Source organism: Schistocerca serialis, chromosome 1, assembly GCF_023864345.2.
Source record: "Schistocerca serialis cubense isolate TAMUIC-IGC-003099 chromosome 1, iqSchSeri2.2, whole genome shotgun sequence".
NCBI lineage: Eukaryota > Metazoa > Arthropoda > Insecta > Orthoptera > Acrididae > Schistocerca > Schistocerca serialis.
In genome coordinates this window covers 336521614-336536972 of record NC_064638.1, presented here as the reverse complement: position 1 = coordinate 336536972, position 15359 = coordinate 336521614, and the positions used below count along the sequence as shown (strand labels likewise).

General features: G+C 42.9%; 1 non-coding gene across 1 annotated transcript; it reads left to right on the top strand.

Annotated features, from left to right (window-relative positions):
- Window positions 1-2639: 2639 nt before the first annotated feature.
- Window positions 2640-2714, top strand: Trnat-agu (transfer RNA threonine (anticodon AGU)). Its single transcript has one exon. It is a non-coding gene; the product is annotated as a tRNA-Thr (tRNA).
- Window positions 2715-15359: the final 12645 nt, after the last annotated feature.

Below are 15359 nucleotides of genomic sequence, written 5' to 3'. Positions count from 1 at the left end.
CCTGCGATGGCTTATGAATTAAGATGACCATGCCTTCGACAAATGGCTCCGGAACCGAGGCGCCTTAAAAATTGGCTCTGAGCACCATGCGACTTAACTTCTGAGGTCATCAGTCGCCTAGAACTTAGAACTACTTAAACCTAACTAACCTAAGGACATCACACACATGCATGCTCGAGGCAGGATTCGAACCTGCGACCGTAGCAGTCGCTCGGCTCCAGACTGTAGCGCCTAGAACCGCACGGCCACTCCGGCCGGCTGTGGCGCCTATCACCAACCGTTCGTGGAACATCGCAGTCAGCACTGGTGCCACCAAATCCTGAAAAGCCAGATAAAATTCTACAGGAAGACCATCAACAGCAGGTAACTTGTTTGGAGCACCCATCGCTGTCGCATCCTTGAGGTCTTCCTGTTGCAGTCCATCTGAACAGCCAAAGAGCGTGGCTACATATTAAGGCCACAAAGAACAGAGAAGTCGAAGTCTTTCGTATGATGGCTCTAAGTAGACAGTTCCTTGCCAAACTGCATCAAGACTTGCCATATTGCAGGCTTCCTCCATCAGGATTTCCACTTGAATGCCTGAAATGGTGCGAGTGATATGGGACAAAACCGGCTACAAATCATAGCCTTCATGGTGCGCGTACTGACAGATGTGGCGAAAATGTTCGACAAAGCCAGCTATGATATCTACTTGATTGGTGTCCCACTACCTCCATGAGACACGAGCTCTGAGACCAGTTGTTGCATGTGGTGTTTCCTGTCGATTACGATGTGGCGCACTGAGAGGTCTTCCTACGACCATCTAGTCCTCACGGTTACTGCCTGCAATCTGCGACGGTCAGCGTAACTACGTGAGCCTTTATCCTGTTGCAGCCCATCTGAACAGCCAGAGAGCGTGGCTGCATATTAAGGCCACAAAGAACTGAGAAGTAGACGTCTGTCGTATGATGGCTCTAAGCAGACACCTCCTTGCCAACCTGCATCAAGACTCGCCATATTGTAGGCTTTCTCATCGTATAGGCCGGACGTCGGCGTTCGGACACTGTCCAAACCTCCGCTACTATCGCCGGCATTCAGGATTGTAAGTAAGGACACACAACTGTGCCTTTCCGCCTGCCGTAGGAGGAGGATGGTGCTGACGTATGCATAGTGGTCCGAGAACGTCGAGGGCCAGCCTTCTACATTCTGGATAGCACCGACGATCTCCTGGGAGACATGGATCCTATCCAGACCACTTGCAGAGTGGCCCGTCTGATATGTATAGACGGTGCATCGCCATGTTGAAACTCCAATGTGTCACAGAGGGAAATGTCGTGTACGAAAAAGCATTGTTCGTGTCAGTGTTTGAAGCATGGTTGTTGGTCCTTGCGATGTAAAACACAATGTCCGTAGCGGCAAAGGAGGGGGGGTAGTGATCTCCTCGGAGTAAAATCGAGCTCTGTCCCTTCTATGTGACGTACACATTTACAATGTGGATGCTTATCACTGTAGGTGCCATACCCCTTGTGGAAAGCAGACACATGACGTCTCCAACTAATATACCATCACGAGTGTTCTTGGCTACTCCGCGTCCAAGGTCTTCCCAATAGCAGCGTAACTGACCACATCCGGCGAGGTGGCCAAGTGCTTCCCTTGAAGCAGCGTGGCGTCCGTGTCGGAAGCTCAAATTATTTCAACAGGGTACTAACGTTGTTGATGTTAAATCTGAGGTCAACAGTCCTCTAGACTTAGAACTACTTGAACCTAACTAACCTAAGGACATCATACACATCCATGCCCGAGGCAGAAGTCGAACCTGCGACCGTAGCAGCAGCGCGGTTCCGGACTGAAGTATCTAGAACCGCTCGTTCACAGCGGACGGCTTGATGTTGATCTTAGCCACTCGGTACGACTGAAGCTGTGACCCACAGTGCACAGGAAACACACCGATAGGCAATAGAAGGGCTTTTTGTGAATGCATGATATGTGTTCTTTTGGACATATAATTCATTCGCCTAGGGGGGGGGGGGGCAGAGGATTCACTTTTGTGTCCTGCTCACTCGTCTAATACAGGGTGCCTAGGAAACCTGCTTTTTCGGATCGCTGGACAACAACTCAAGCAAATCGTGTTAATGGATTTTTATTACAGTAAGATAATTGATATTGACAATACTTAACTTGTGTGAAATACAGAAGTGTCGCAAGCAATGGGTGACAGACAAATAAGCTTCTTAAGTATAAACAATCCCTAATACAAGTGAAACAATACAAGTCCTAAGTCGCTGCTGTAGCGTTCGTAGACTGCCTATACTTCAACTAGCCCACGGCCAGGAGGTGGCGGCACTTATATTACTTTTTTGTAGATGGCGCTAATGTCTCGTTTTCGTCCTAGAGAGGGGTTGATCGCCGTATTATTGGCTGACGCCGCCCCACAGTACTCTCTACTCTAATGCTGTTGACCGACTTGCCTGCTTTTACGTTACGGCGTAACATCCACCTTCTTCAATGTGGATGCACTTATACGTCCGCCCTCCTGTGAAAATCTCAGAGAAGAGAACATGGAAGGAATGGACGGGGACTGCGGGTAGGTAGTGCTCGATGAGAATGTGGATCGCGCGTGGGGCATACCGAGACAGTCCGCGCAATTGCGGTGACGCTATGTCTCGGATGGCGCAGTGGTTAACGCGTATGTCTAGTAAGCAGGAGATCCCGGGTTCGAATCCCGGTCCGGTACACATTTTCAAGCGTGGTCGCTGATTCCGCGTCACGTGCCGATGCAGCTGACAGCAGTGATCGCCTCCCTTTCTTTCTCCCCAACTTCAGTTTACATGGAATGGGGTTGCCGGCAGCACCGCTCACCGAGTCAGGCGTTTGTTGTTCCGGCACTGGTGCTGCAGGCACCCGTTCAGGGTCCGGTGCGTCTTCGACGTCGTCGCTCCACACCAATGCCGTTGGTATCTCAGATGTGTCCCTGTGATCCATCGCCAACAGTGCCGATAGTGGCGGCAGAACGGCTGAGTTGCAAGTGGGGTGGAGTTTTTCCAGATCGTTGGTTACGTTTTTCAAAGGAACATCGTGGTTCTCTTCATTCTGAGGAGTCACTGAGGTGTCACCAGGGCTATCGGTCACTGAATCACGGATGTGAAGCGAGGCATCCTGGTCAGAAGTCGTGCGGTGTTGGCGCTGGCGCTTCATTCGTGACCGCTGCTTGCGCTCCCGACCTTCGTTATCTACATCTACATGTACATCTACATTTATACTCCGCAAGCCACCCAACGGTGTGTGGCGGAGAGCACTTTACGTGCCACTGTCATTACCTCCCTTTCCTGTTCCAGTCGCGTATGGTTCGCGGGAAGAACGACTGTCTAAAAGTCTCCGTGCGCGCTCTAATCTCTCTAACTTTACATTCGTGATCTCCTCGGGAGGTATAAGTAGGGGGAAGCAATATATTCGATACCTCATCCAGAAACGCACCCTCTCGAAACCTGGCGAGCAAGCTACACCGCGATGCAGAGCGCCTCTCTTGCAGAGTCTGCCACTTGAGTTTGTTAAACATCTCCGTAACGCTATCACGGTTACCAAATAACCCTGTGACGAAACGCGCCGCTCTCCTTTGGATCTTCTCTATCTCGTTTTCGGAAAACGGGCGGGATTCCCGGCGTTCCGACACAAAAACCGCCGTGAGGACGATGAGTACAGAAAGTTCCATCGAAGCGTCCGGAACAGAGTCGGCAGGCGTCGATGTTGTAAGGGGAGGGTAGGTCGCAGTCGCCTTCGTTCCGTCGGAACGCCTATGGTCGTGTCAGTTGTGACACTGGGTCTGTTGGTCGCCGACCGGTGGGCGGCGAAGAGAAGGCCGCTGCGTAGGTCACAGGCAATACGGTTGGTGGTGTTTCTCTCGACGCCCACCCAGAGTTTGTCTTGGGTTGACATCGTATATAACGACCACACGACACGATTAAATAGATCGGCACTTAACAACGAAAATCAATAGTGATCTGACTGACGCATTCCGTTTAAAACTGATGAAAGGGAGGCGGGGGGTGGGGGAGGGGGGGAGGGGGGGAGGGGGGTACGTGCTGAACCGCACCCAGAGCTCTGCGGTGTGACCGTGAACCACGCCGTAGGGACAGTAAGCCGCTATATTATCTTCCGCCGGCAGCACACGCATATGGTACGAACACTAAGGCAAGGCCATGTTGAGCACATTTCAAGATCCTGTCACACACTGCATTGTCAAGGACCTTGACATATACGACACTACTGAGAATGGAAAGGTGTATTCCCAGTATGTCCGATGGTGGTATTTTCTCATCGTCACAGAGGAAACGCTCTGCTTCCAGCACTTTCAGTCGTGTATGCTCACTGTTAAATGTGAATCGAGGTGTAGATTTCCTGAAGCGGTTGTGTATGTTCCAGCTCACAAGCAAGCGGAGTCGAAGTCCACAAAGTAAACAATACAGGCTGTGAGGATCACAGGCGGAAAGAGAGCGCACGTCGGTACTGCTCGGCTTCTAAAGCCAGACTACGCGGCTACGGAGGCGGACTAACACCACAGCACTGTTGTGAATATTACTTACTAGGGCATATGAGAACTCCGACCATAATTTATTGGTTATGAACATCAGATTAAAACTTAAGAAACTGGAAAAAGCTAGACAATTACAGAGATGGGGCCTGGATAAACTAAAGGAAACTGACATTGTTGAGAATTTCTAAAGCCAACGCAACACTGGACTGACACAAGGGAAAGGAATACTGTAACAAACGAACGGGTAGCTTTAAGAGGCGAAACACGCAACGCAGCAGAGGGTCAAAAATGGTTCAAATGGCTTTGAGCACCATGGGACTTAACATCTGAGGTCATCAGTCCCCTAGAACTTAGAACTACTTAAACCTAACTAACCTAAGGACATCACGCACATCCATGCCCGAGGCAGGATTCGAACCGGCGACCTTAGCGGTCGTGGGGTTCCAGACTGAAGCGCCTAGAACCGCTTGGCCACTCCGGCGGTCAACAAATGAGGAAGTACTGAATCGAATACGCTAAAAAACAAATTTACGGCACAGCTTGACTGAAAGAAGGGATCAGTTGATGGTACACATTCAGAAGCATCAAGGAATTGTCAGTTTGGTAACGGATGACGGTATGTGGGGTAAAATTTGTAAAGGGAAACCAAGGCTTGAACACAGTAAGCAGGTTCAAATGCATGTAATTTATGCTTGTTATTCAGAGATGAAGAGTCTTGCACAGGATAGACTATCCTAGAGAGATGCACCAAATCAGTCTTCTGACTGAGGACAACAACAACTATAACTGTGTGTAGGTTTGCAGTAAATGTGATAATCATTGTTGAGGAGTGAAAGAACAGTTCAGTACCGACCTTTTATGTTATGAAATAATTTCTTTGCGGAGCTGTATAATGGAAGTAGTATTGTACGCAGGAGATAAACAGAATGAGATCGTGCTGTTCCATATATGGCTGAAAGTCATGAGGATCTAGGCTCTAATTCTCATCAGACCACCGTAATTCAGGTTTTTAGTGATTTCTCCAAACCACTTCAGGCACGTGCTGAAATGGCTCCTACCATAATGCCGTGTCCAATTACCAGTCTCATCCTTGTGAAACTTGACAATTAAGTACGTAAAACACAGAATACAAGACATTTTTGCTTTTCCAATGTAATATTGCATGTTAAATATCCTTGTAAAGGAGATCCACGTATTAGGACACTAACTTCCACTGCTTGTGAAAGGGGACAGTATGTTCGTAACATAACCTCGCTCTTTACAAGTTACTTTAATTTTGAACCACATTTTTGATTCTCTCAAAGTCGATATTTCTAAAACTGGGATGTCTTTGGGACCCAGGTCCATGTCGCTTTTTCTGCAAGCCGAGAACGTGTAATCAGCATCCGCTGATCGTTTCACAGATAAAGAGCTTTCTATGAAGTCGCAGGCAGAGGGAGGAACCCATATTTGCAATTGATAACGAATACTTTCGCCATTGTTTCTTTTTTTTCTATAAGCCTTCAGTCTATTTTCCGTTGGACAGGAGCGCGTTAATGTTGGGTTTCCTTGCGATACGAACTTTCAACCATTATAGACTTATTCTAACGGCTTCACTACAAGTATGGAGGGCGGTTAGACCGCTGATATAGTTTATTTCGTAGGTCCAGTATCTTCCTTACACAATGTAGATTCCAATGTTAAATATCGTTCGAATTTGAAGTCTCAGTTGAGGAAAATTATGGTAGCGGGTTTGTATTTAGTTGACGATCATGAGTCCTCCGTTAGAATCGTAATTTGTTTAACGAATGACTGGAAATTCAGAGCACCTTCCGGCCAATATATACATTATCGTCTCTCGTGTTCGTCGTGTAGATTCTCTTACGTATTCGTTGCTTGTGTTTTTCTCATGATTTATAATCAGTATTGATGTAAAACTTTACATACACTGTCTGACAGAAAAAGTGAAGGACACAGAAGACATCGTCTACTGTCAATGTAGCTTCGTATTCGAATGTGCCATCGCCGGATATACAACTAAATACAGTGCATGGGGGCTTAATTATATATATAAGCAGTTCATCAGTGGTACCCAGCAATGTTGAACAGGTGCAGACAGCAACAAGTGACATCATTTCAATAGAAGCAGTTCCATCAGTGGCACCCAGCAATGTTGAACAGGTGCAGACAGCAGCCCATAATATTCACTATCACTAATCACACTGTTCATCAGAGTTTATCAGCAGAAATTAAACATTTCCAAGTGGCACACATCAATGTTGAACAGGTGCAAGCACGAACAACAGTTTGAATGCACACACAATTGCATTTACAAACTTATTGTCAATGCTCTTACACTGAACATACAATTTATAACAAACACACAATTGATATCAGATAATTGTCATATTAACTATTACAATACACAAATAACAGTAAACCTATAATATTTGTGGGTGTCAGTGCAAGCCACAAAAAAAAAGTAAAATAATACTTAGGAGATAGGTCGGTACCAATTATTTAGGATTAGGAAAAGAAAACACACAAAACAAACTCACTCATCTTTCATCCACATTAAGTACTACTGTGTAATTGAATAGTGTTAACTGTGTAAATGCAGTTCTGTCCAAAACTTTATGTTCAACTTGTGTATCAAGTAGTAGTGGCAGCAATGTATAACAGTCAATAATAGTTAGTCGACGTCGTAGTCATCATGTCAAGACCAATGTTTGCCAAGCCAAATCAAAATATACGGTTGCTGAACAACTGTCAGTGTGCCAAGATATGCAAATACTTCCTCTCTCCAAAAAAAAAGTATTACTGCTTAGTGATTTAACAAAGTGTGTGTGTAGACAATCTTCCTTTCACTTGAGTGTTCTAGTCTGCTATCTTCATCCTCCTTGTTCCATATAGACCAACAAACAAAAAAAATGCTCCTCACTTACTTCATCTCTTATCCACCAAAACTCCAATAATCATCAGCATCACATAAACTTAATACTTCAATAATACCTCTTACGTCGATACATAAGGTTTATATCATCAATATCATTTACCTTACCTCTTGACCACTAATAATCATCAGCATCACATAATCTCTATACCTCAATAATACCTCTTCAATACGTCGATACATATAAACCTTATCGCCAATATCATTTCACTTCCATAACAACTCTTTCCTCTAGTCAGTCTCCTCGAACAAGTACAGACAAAATCCTAGTGCAAACTTCAATTCATCATCCCATACAATCCGAAGACACAATGTCCGCACACAACCTCTGTGTAATCCATCTGACCCAAATCTTCTACTCATTATGAATTATAAGATACATTTTGGTTACCTTGTCCATCGTTAAATAAAAGAAATGCATACATGACCTCTAACAGCCTTTAGTTTGAATAACTTTCAGTAAGTAAGTACGAGTACGAAGTGTTAATGATCGTAATATTTCACAGTGTGTACACCACTTCAAGAGTCATGGCAAAACAGAAGCAAACATGTGGAGTATTTCTTGTGTCAAGTGTAATAACTGCAATGGTCTAAACCTAGTGTTGGTATGTCATGTCGTTAGCTTCCTTCCTATTAGCATAAATGTATACAGCTTCCATAAAACCTCCAGCTCATGTGACTTCTATGAAGTTTCTTGTACTAATGTCGTTCGTCGAATTACAGCAGTTCATTTTCTTATCTTAAAAATATAAGGCACAGAGCGTAAGCAAAACATGCAACAGCGAGTAAATATACCAGTAGAGAACAGAATGACAACAAGTGGATGCAGCACAATCCCTACAACGAGGCTCTGCCAAGCGAATAATCCATAATTAATACCATAGTGTGACCTAAACTCCATGTTTGTACACAGTTTATCAGCATTTCTATATACCAAATTAAAGAGTAGTTATGACAACAAACAGAAATGTATAAATATGCAATCCATACGCAAAGCAGCAAATATATATCATACATAATAAACAGGTCATTAGCATCATATCAGCATAAGCAAATAAATGTTCACATGTAATCTTAATAAGTAAACATGAACGCGCAAGCAGATAAATCAAAAAGTATAACTTACATACATAACCACAGTCAGCACAATTAATCAGGTGACAATTATAATTTAAATAAATAAGCACAGCAGGCACATAATAGAAAAATATGACATCAGTGGAAAAGCAGTGCAGCCAAGCGATGCATAATATACATAAGTAACAACCCCGTTCATTAATCAATCATTGTCAAATCAGTTAATGTACGCAATCACGTCGCTTCACAAGTAAATTCGTAGAACATGAAATTTAGCACAAAGTACGAATCACGTAATCGCGAGCAGCAAATTACGTCTAAAGTACGTACCTAAGTGGAAATATGTTACCTGAAAAATAAACTCAATTAATAGTTACCTTTTTAGTTTATTAGTTTCTTCTTCGAAATTACATTCTTCCTGAAAATTTCTCGATAGCAATCCTCTTAACGTCGGACACACATAGAATTTACCTGAAGTTCTTAAATATTTTATACAACCGTATCCTGAAAAATACTGAACGTTAATAACATAATTTATCAAGTCACTATAGCTTTATACTGAATTTATTCGGAGAAATTACACTGTGTATTTGTTTACGGCTGCCAGTGCATTCGCACTGAGCGCTCGATCAGCTGTAGGTACGCGTGACGTAGGAAGTAATTGTCTGCGGTCAACGACTGCCTTGTGCGGCGCGCAGACTTGACTGTTGCTTTGAGTATGTGCCGCCGCCGGAACACGGCGCGGTATCCTTGTATTCTCTGCGTGTTTACGTATAACTGTTAGTTTCTCAAAAGTATGTCATTCCACAAAAATTTTAACGTTCGATATATGACGTATTCCTTTAGAGCGTCGAGATTTAAGAGTTTCTACTTCGACAGTGTTATCATGAATGATTTTGCGAACCCTATATGGACCGTTATAAAGTAGAAAAAATTTGCGACACAAACCTTTTCCTTTGTGAGACAAACAGTGAGACTTAATTAACACCTTTTTATCAACTGACAAGGTTTTTAAACGACCAGGACGTTTAGCTGATGTCTCTCTTCTAGCAGCCGCAGATGCAATATTTTGCAGAGCCAGGTCCACAACTTCAGAATGCCGCAGTTTCCGTGTAGGCGGAAAAGGAAAGATTTCAGAAATGTCGGTGCTTTATTTTTTAATATCAATATAGGCGGTAGAGAAGTTGAATCATTAGGGAGTTCATTCAGAATGTTTTGAAAAATATGAAGATACTGATCCCAAGTTCTGTGATTCTGATGACAATAAAGTCGACACAATTTATTGATTTCCTTCATCCATCTCTCTGAAGCGTTAGATTGAGGGTGAAAAAGTGAAATGAAAATTGGTTTAATCTTCCGACGCCGTAGAGTACAAAGCCAAATTTTAGAGCGAAACTGTGATCCATTATCTGATATAACCTTATCAACATGACCAACTTCTTTAAGAAAATGTTTGATGAAAGCGTTAGATACTGAACGAGCTGTTGCTTTGCGTAAAGGTGTAAAACACACATATTTTGATGTCAGCTACCAAAATGTACGCAAAACCATTATTAGAAGGAACCACTGGACCGAACAAATCGACTGCAGCCATCTCCTTTAATTTCGCTGGAATGATAGGAAACAACGGTGCTCTGTGAGAAATAGTTGGCGGCTTAGCCTTTTCACATAATTTGCATTTGGCAAGAACAGATCGAATACGTTTTTCCATATTACTGAAGTAGCAATTTTCTCGTAATTTATGAAAGCATTTTCTGGGACCAAAGTGTGCATAACTGAAATGCGTATACCAAATCAGTTTATTAACCCACTCATCAGGAATACAAAGTAACCAAACAGAGTTGTCGACCGAGTTTCGTTTAAAAAGAGTATCATTGCGAACTAAATAATACTGTCTAATCGCTACGCTTTCCCTTCTCCTCCACTTCTCCTTAATGTCCTTCGAGATTGGATCCTTATTTTGCTCCTTAGCGATGTCCTGGAGCGAAGACGAAATAAAATTCTCAAACGCAACACCTTTAATATACATCAAACAATAATTGTTTTCCTTGCAGTTCTCTTCAGCACTTTGTTTCAAACCCATAGGTGCACGTGATAAAGCATCAGCAATAATACTTGAAGAACCCTGTATGTAAACAATACTAAAATCAAATTCCTGTAGGTACAGCGCCCATCGTGACAATCTTCCATGTGTTAATTTTGTTGACATAAGAAATTCCAGAACTCGATGATCGGTGTAAACCTTAGTATGTCTGCCATACAAAAATGTCCGAAATTTTGTAAAAGCCCAAACAACAGCCAAAGCTTCAAGTTCCGTAATCGAATAATTCTTTTCTGATTTAGAGAGAACACGACTTCGAAATGCAATAGTTTTCTGTTCTACAACGCTGTTTTCTTCTATCTCTTGAAATAAGTGTGCACCTAGGCCTTTGTATGATGAGTCCGTCGCCAAACAAAAATCTTTTGATAAATCCAGATGTGAAAGAAGGGGAGCAGCAACTAAAGCATCACAAAGTTGTTCAAATTCTGATTGAGCTTCCTCATCCCAACACCAATTAGAATTCTTTCCAGATAGTTCACATAAACGAGGTGTGGCCAAATTGTCCAATCTAACAAAGCGTCTAAGAAAATTACAGACGCCAAGGAAACTACGAACATCACGTTTTGTGGTAGGAACAGCATAATTACGAACAGCGTCTACTTTCTCTGGATCAGGGAGAATACCTTCTGTAGAAATAATATGACCAAGAAATTTCACCCGAGAACGACCAAATTCAGATTTTTCCAAGTTCACTGTAATGCCAACTCTTGCAAAAATACGTAATAATGAATCCAAAATTTCGTTATACTCACTCCAAGAACGTTTAGCAATAAGAATATCGTCAACATATGAAGTAATATTGTCACGAAGATGAACAGGTAAAACTTCGTTTAAACTACGAATGAATGCTGCTGAAGATACAGTAAGTCCAAATGGTAATTTCCGAAATCACTTTTGGGTAAAATAGTCATATCCGGTTACTCTTTACCGACTCTCTAGATAGATTGATAGTCGAAGAGTTGTTTTGATAGATGCAAAGAATAGTAGAAGAGTAGGCAGCGGTGCAGAAAACTAAAAGAGAAATAGCACCACTACAGCTCGGGGCCCTATGCACGCTACGGCACATATTCACTTAGCGTAGTGAATCCCCTGAGGACATAAAAAGCCACTCGTAAATCCCAGTTTGTGACTTAGTGGCCAATTTGGTGTAACTGCGTACATAAATTGATCTAACCATGAACATGGATTTATGTCGTTCTTAGAATTGCGAAAGATCTTAAATTTCCGAACAGTTAAGAAGTGTTTATAGTCAAAGTTTTCTCCTCGTGGCGACAAAGACCTACCGCGTCTGTCCCAGTCCGAATGTCGATTATTGTCAAGTTCGCGCGCCTGGCGCTCTCTTGTTGCTTCTCGTAAATGAAATAAATTACTTTCTTCAAACCCCTCTGCTATCTGTGATTCTAAATTTCTTCTGCCGTCTTTTCCTACGATTTCGCCTTCAATTTGTTTGACTTGCTTTTGTAATGTCTCAAATTCCCTTTTAACGCGTTCATTAAAATTTCCCTGATTTTCAACATGTTTATTTATGTTCTGGTACTCTTCGGTTTTTGCAAATGGTAATGGAGCTGTATCATCCGAATCTCTGTCTTCATTTAAACTAAGACTTGTCAGTTTATCTGAAATCTCCTCAACTCTTTCCGATAAGTCACCTATTTTTTCTTTCTGTTTATTTACATCTTCCGTAAGTGTCGCGACTCGGGTTTCAGTATTGACACATTTAGTAGTTAACTGTTCATATTGTTGTGTTAGGTTATTTATTCTGTCATTTGGTACGGATTCCTCGAGTCTCTCAAATATTTCTTCCTTATCGTGTGCACGTTGTAAATTTAACTCTGAAAATTTTTGTACTATCACGCGATCTCTTTCTTCCTGTTCTCTATCCTGTTCCTTTTGTCTAATCTCTACTGCAAATAATCTATTATTGTGAGAATTGAAAATCGGTTGTACTTCTCTAATTTCTTTCTTTGATTCATCTTTCATGTTTTTGAAACATGTCCCTATTCGTGAGTCTAACCGTGTTGCCATTGCTTTTATCTCTGTTTTAATTGTTCCTAAATCTGTTTTAATTTCAGATCGTAACTGTGATCCCACATTTAATATAGCACTCATCAACTGCTCCATAGTAACTGGTTCAAAATTCCTTTCGCTCCTAACATTTCCCGCAAAACCAGTTTGTTTCGTCATAGCTGTAAGGCTATCTGTGTTCGATACAATTCCAGAATCTTCTGTCGTTAATCTCGTATTCTGAAAATTTTTTGATTGTGAAAAGTTTTGAAATAGTTCCGGACTATTTTCCCTGCTTATTAAACAGTTTTCAACTTCATTATTCATCATACTGTTCTCCTGTGTTGGCGAGTTCGCCATGTCAACAATTTCGTCATTCTGACTATCCATCATTTTTGCCTTTCTCATCGATCACGTAATCATTTACAAAACATACAAAACTCGTCACTATACGAAAATTACACACAATGACACTTTATCACCAACAATATCATTCACACGAAATATTTCCCTCAAACACGATTAACGAACAATTGAAATCTTCATAATTGCACAAAATTGTCAAACCCGTATACAAGACAACAAAAATTAAATTCTGCAAAAAATACCATTAGAAGAATGACAATTACCAAATGGCCGGCCGGAGTGGCCGAGTGGTTAAAGGCGCTACAGTCTGGAACCGCGCGACCGCTACGGTCACAGGTTCGAATCCTGCCTCGGGCATGGATGTGTGTGATGTCCTTAGGTTAGTTAGGTTTAAGTAGTTCTCGGTTCTAGGGGACTTATGACCACAGCAGTTGAGTCCCATAGTGCTCAGAGCCATTTGAACCAATTACCAAATGTACACATGCAATATAGACTACAATTACTAAACTACAAATTACGTCAACAATACTAGTGTCTGCTATTTTTACAATCATAAGAATTCCAAGGGACGATCCGAAGCAGCGGTCGCCACGTGCATGGGGGCATAATTATATATATGCAATTATTTTTAATTTTAGTAGCTGAATGTCCCGCTACGATGTCTCGTAAACGGTTGGCCCTGATTAGTATTTGTACGCAATCTGACTGCATAGAACAACAACAAAGAATGAAAGAAAATTTCCGTTAACACAATTAATTAGTTAAGTCCCCAGCAACTATAAAACCTAGGAAACAACAAAACACAAGTGTAACTGTTCTGTGTGTGGAAGTGTGATTCAACGTACACATCTGGCACGAGCCAGATGATTTGTTGACTGAACCTGTGACCAAGAGGCATTATTGTTTAAGACATTGAAATAATGAAAAAAAAGGAATTTTTTTACCTTCATATATATTGACGAAAAGCACATTACAGCATCCCTAATCCAACAACATCTGGTGTCTAGCCCATCAAAACAATACTACAAGTTCTGAACAAGGACTCTCCATGGAAATTTCTCAACAACGACTCACCACTGCTACATCTCAACAATCACTGCCTACTGCGACTTCTCGACACGAACTGCCAGTGGAGGCGGCTGAATAATACTCTTTGGCGCAATCTCTGGCGCTGTGGCTCAGTGTAGCCACCTTTCATCAGTTGGCGATCCTCTGCGACAGTCACAACGGTCACAGAGTTAGTCCATGTTTAGTGTTGTTAACAGGCCTGGTAAGGTGCGTTGCGGACTTGAACAGTGCCAGATGTTGCGCGATCGCTGTGAAGGAGACGGGAATGGCTGGTTCGTTTAAGAGGCAGTGTTGTCAGCACCTGACAGACTTTGAGGATGCCTCTTTACGGATCTCATTTTCACCGGCTTGTCGAATGGTGCAGTATCCAGATTGCAGGTGTATTAGGATGTGACAGTGGCACGATGTTAGGCTCTAGGGGAATGTGAGGACAAGCGGATTCGTCCGCAAGTTTCCGATCGATCACATGCGACCACCACAACGGATGATAGCTGCACTGTGCAACTAGCACAAAGGCACCCTTTCCTCCTGGCTACCGTCCGAGAACGTCTAGCGGACTCTCTGCCACTCTCCGTGTGGTCTCGGACCATTGATCTACAGGCAACTGGACTAGGCAATTACCATCCCATATGTAGACTAGCGGTAACACAAACAAACGGAGGCCTCTGGAGTAGCGCGTGGCTGGTAAGTGTCGACTGAAAGTTCATCGATGGTTAAAACAGTGGGCCGGACCGAGATTCGAAGTCGGGAACTTTGCCTGTCGCGAGCTGTTACTCTACCGACCGAGCTGCGATTATCACTCCAGGGGAAAAGGATACTACGGAGACATGGCTTAGCCACAACCTGGGGGATGGTTCTACAATGAGATTTTCACTTTGCGCTGGAGTGTGCACTGATGTGAAATTTCCTGGCAGATTAAAACTGTGTGTGAGACCGAAACTCGATCTCGGAACCTTTGCCTTTCAAGGGAAAGTATTAGTGTTATGCTATTCTTGAAAGTACCGAAGATGAGGTTCTGTGAAGTATGGGAGATAGGAGATGAAGAACTGGTGGAGGTGAACCTATCACGACGGGTACCTCAGTCGGTTGAGCACTTGTCCGAGGAAGGTGGAGGCCCCGTGCTCAAGTCTCGGTCCAGCACACAGTTTTAATTAGCCAGGAGGTTTCACATCAGCGCATACGCCGCTGCGGAGCTAAAATTGCATTCTGGAAGTATAGACTGCTCATGAATTGCGGTTCATTGTGTTCAGCTATGAATGCAGGTTCTGTACTGCTGCGAATGACCATCGTCGACGGGCACG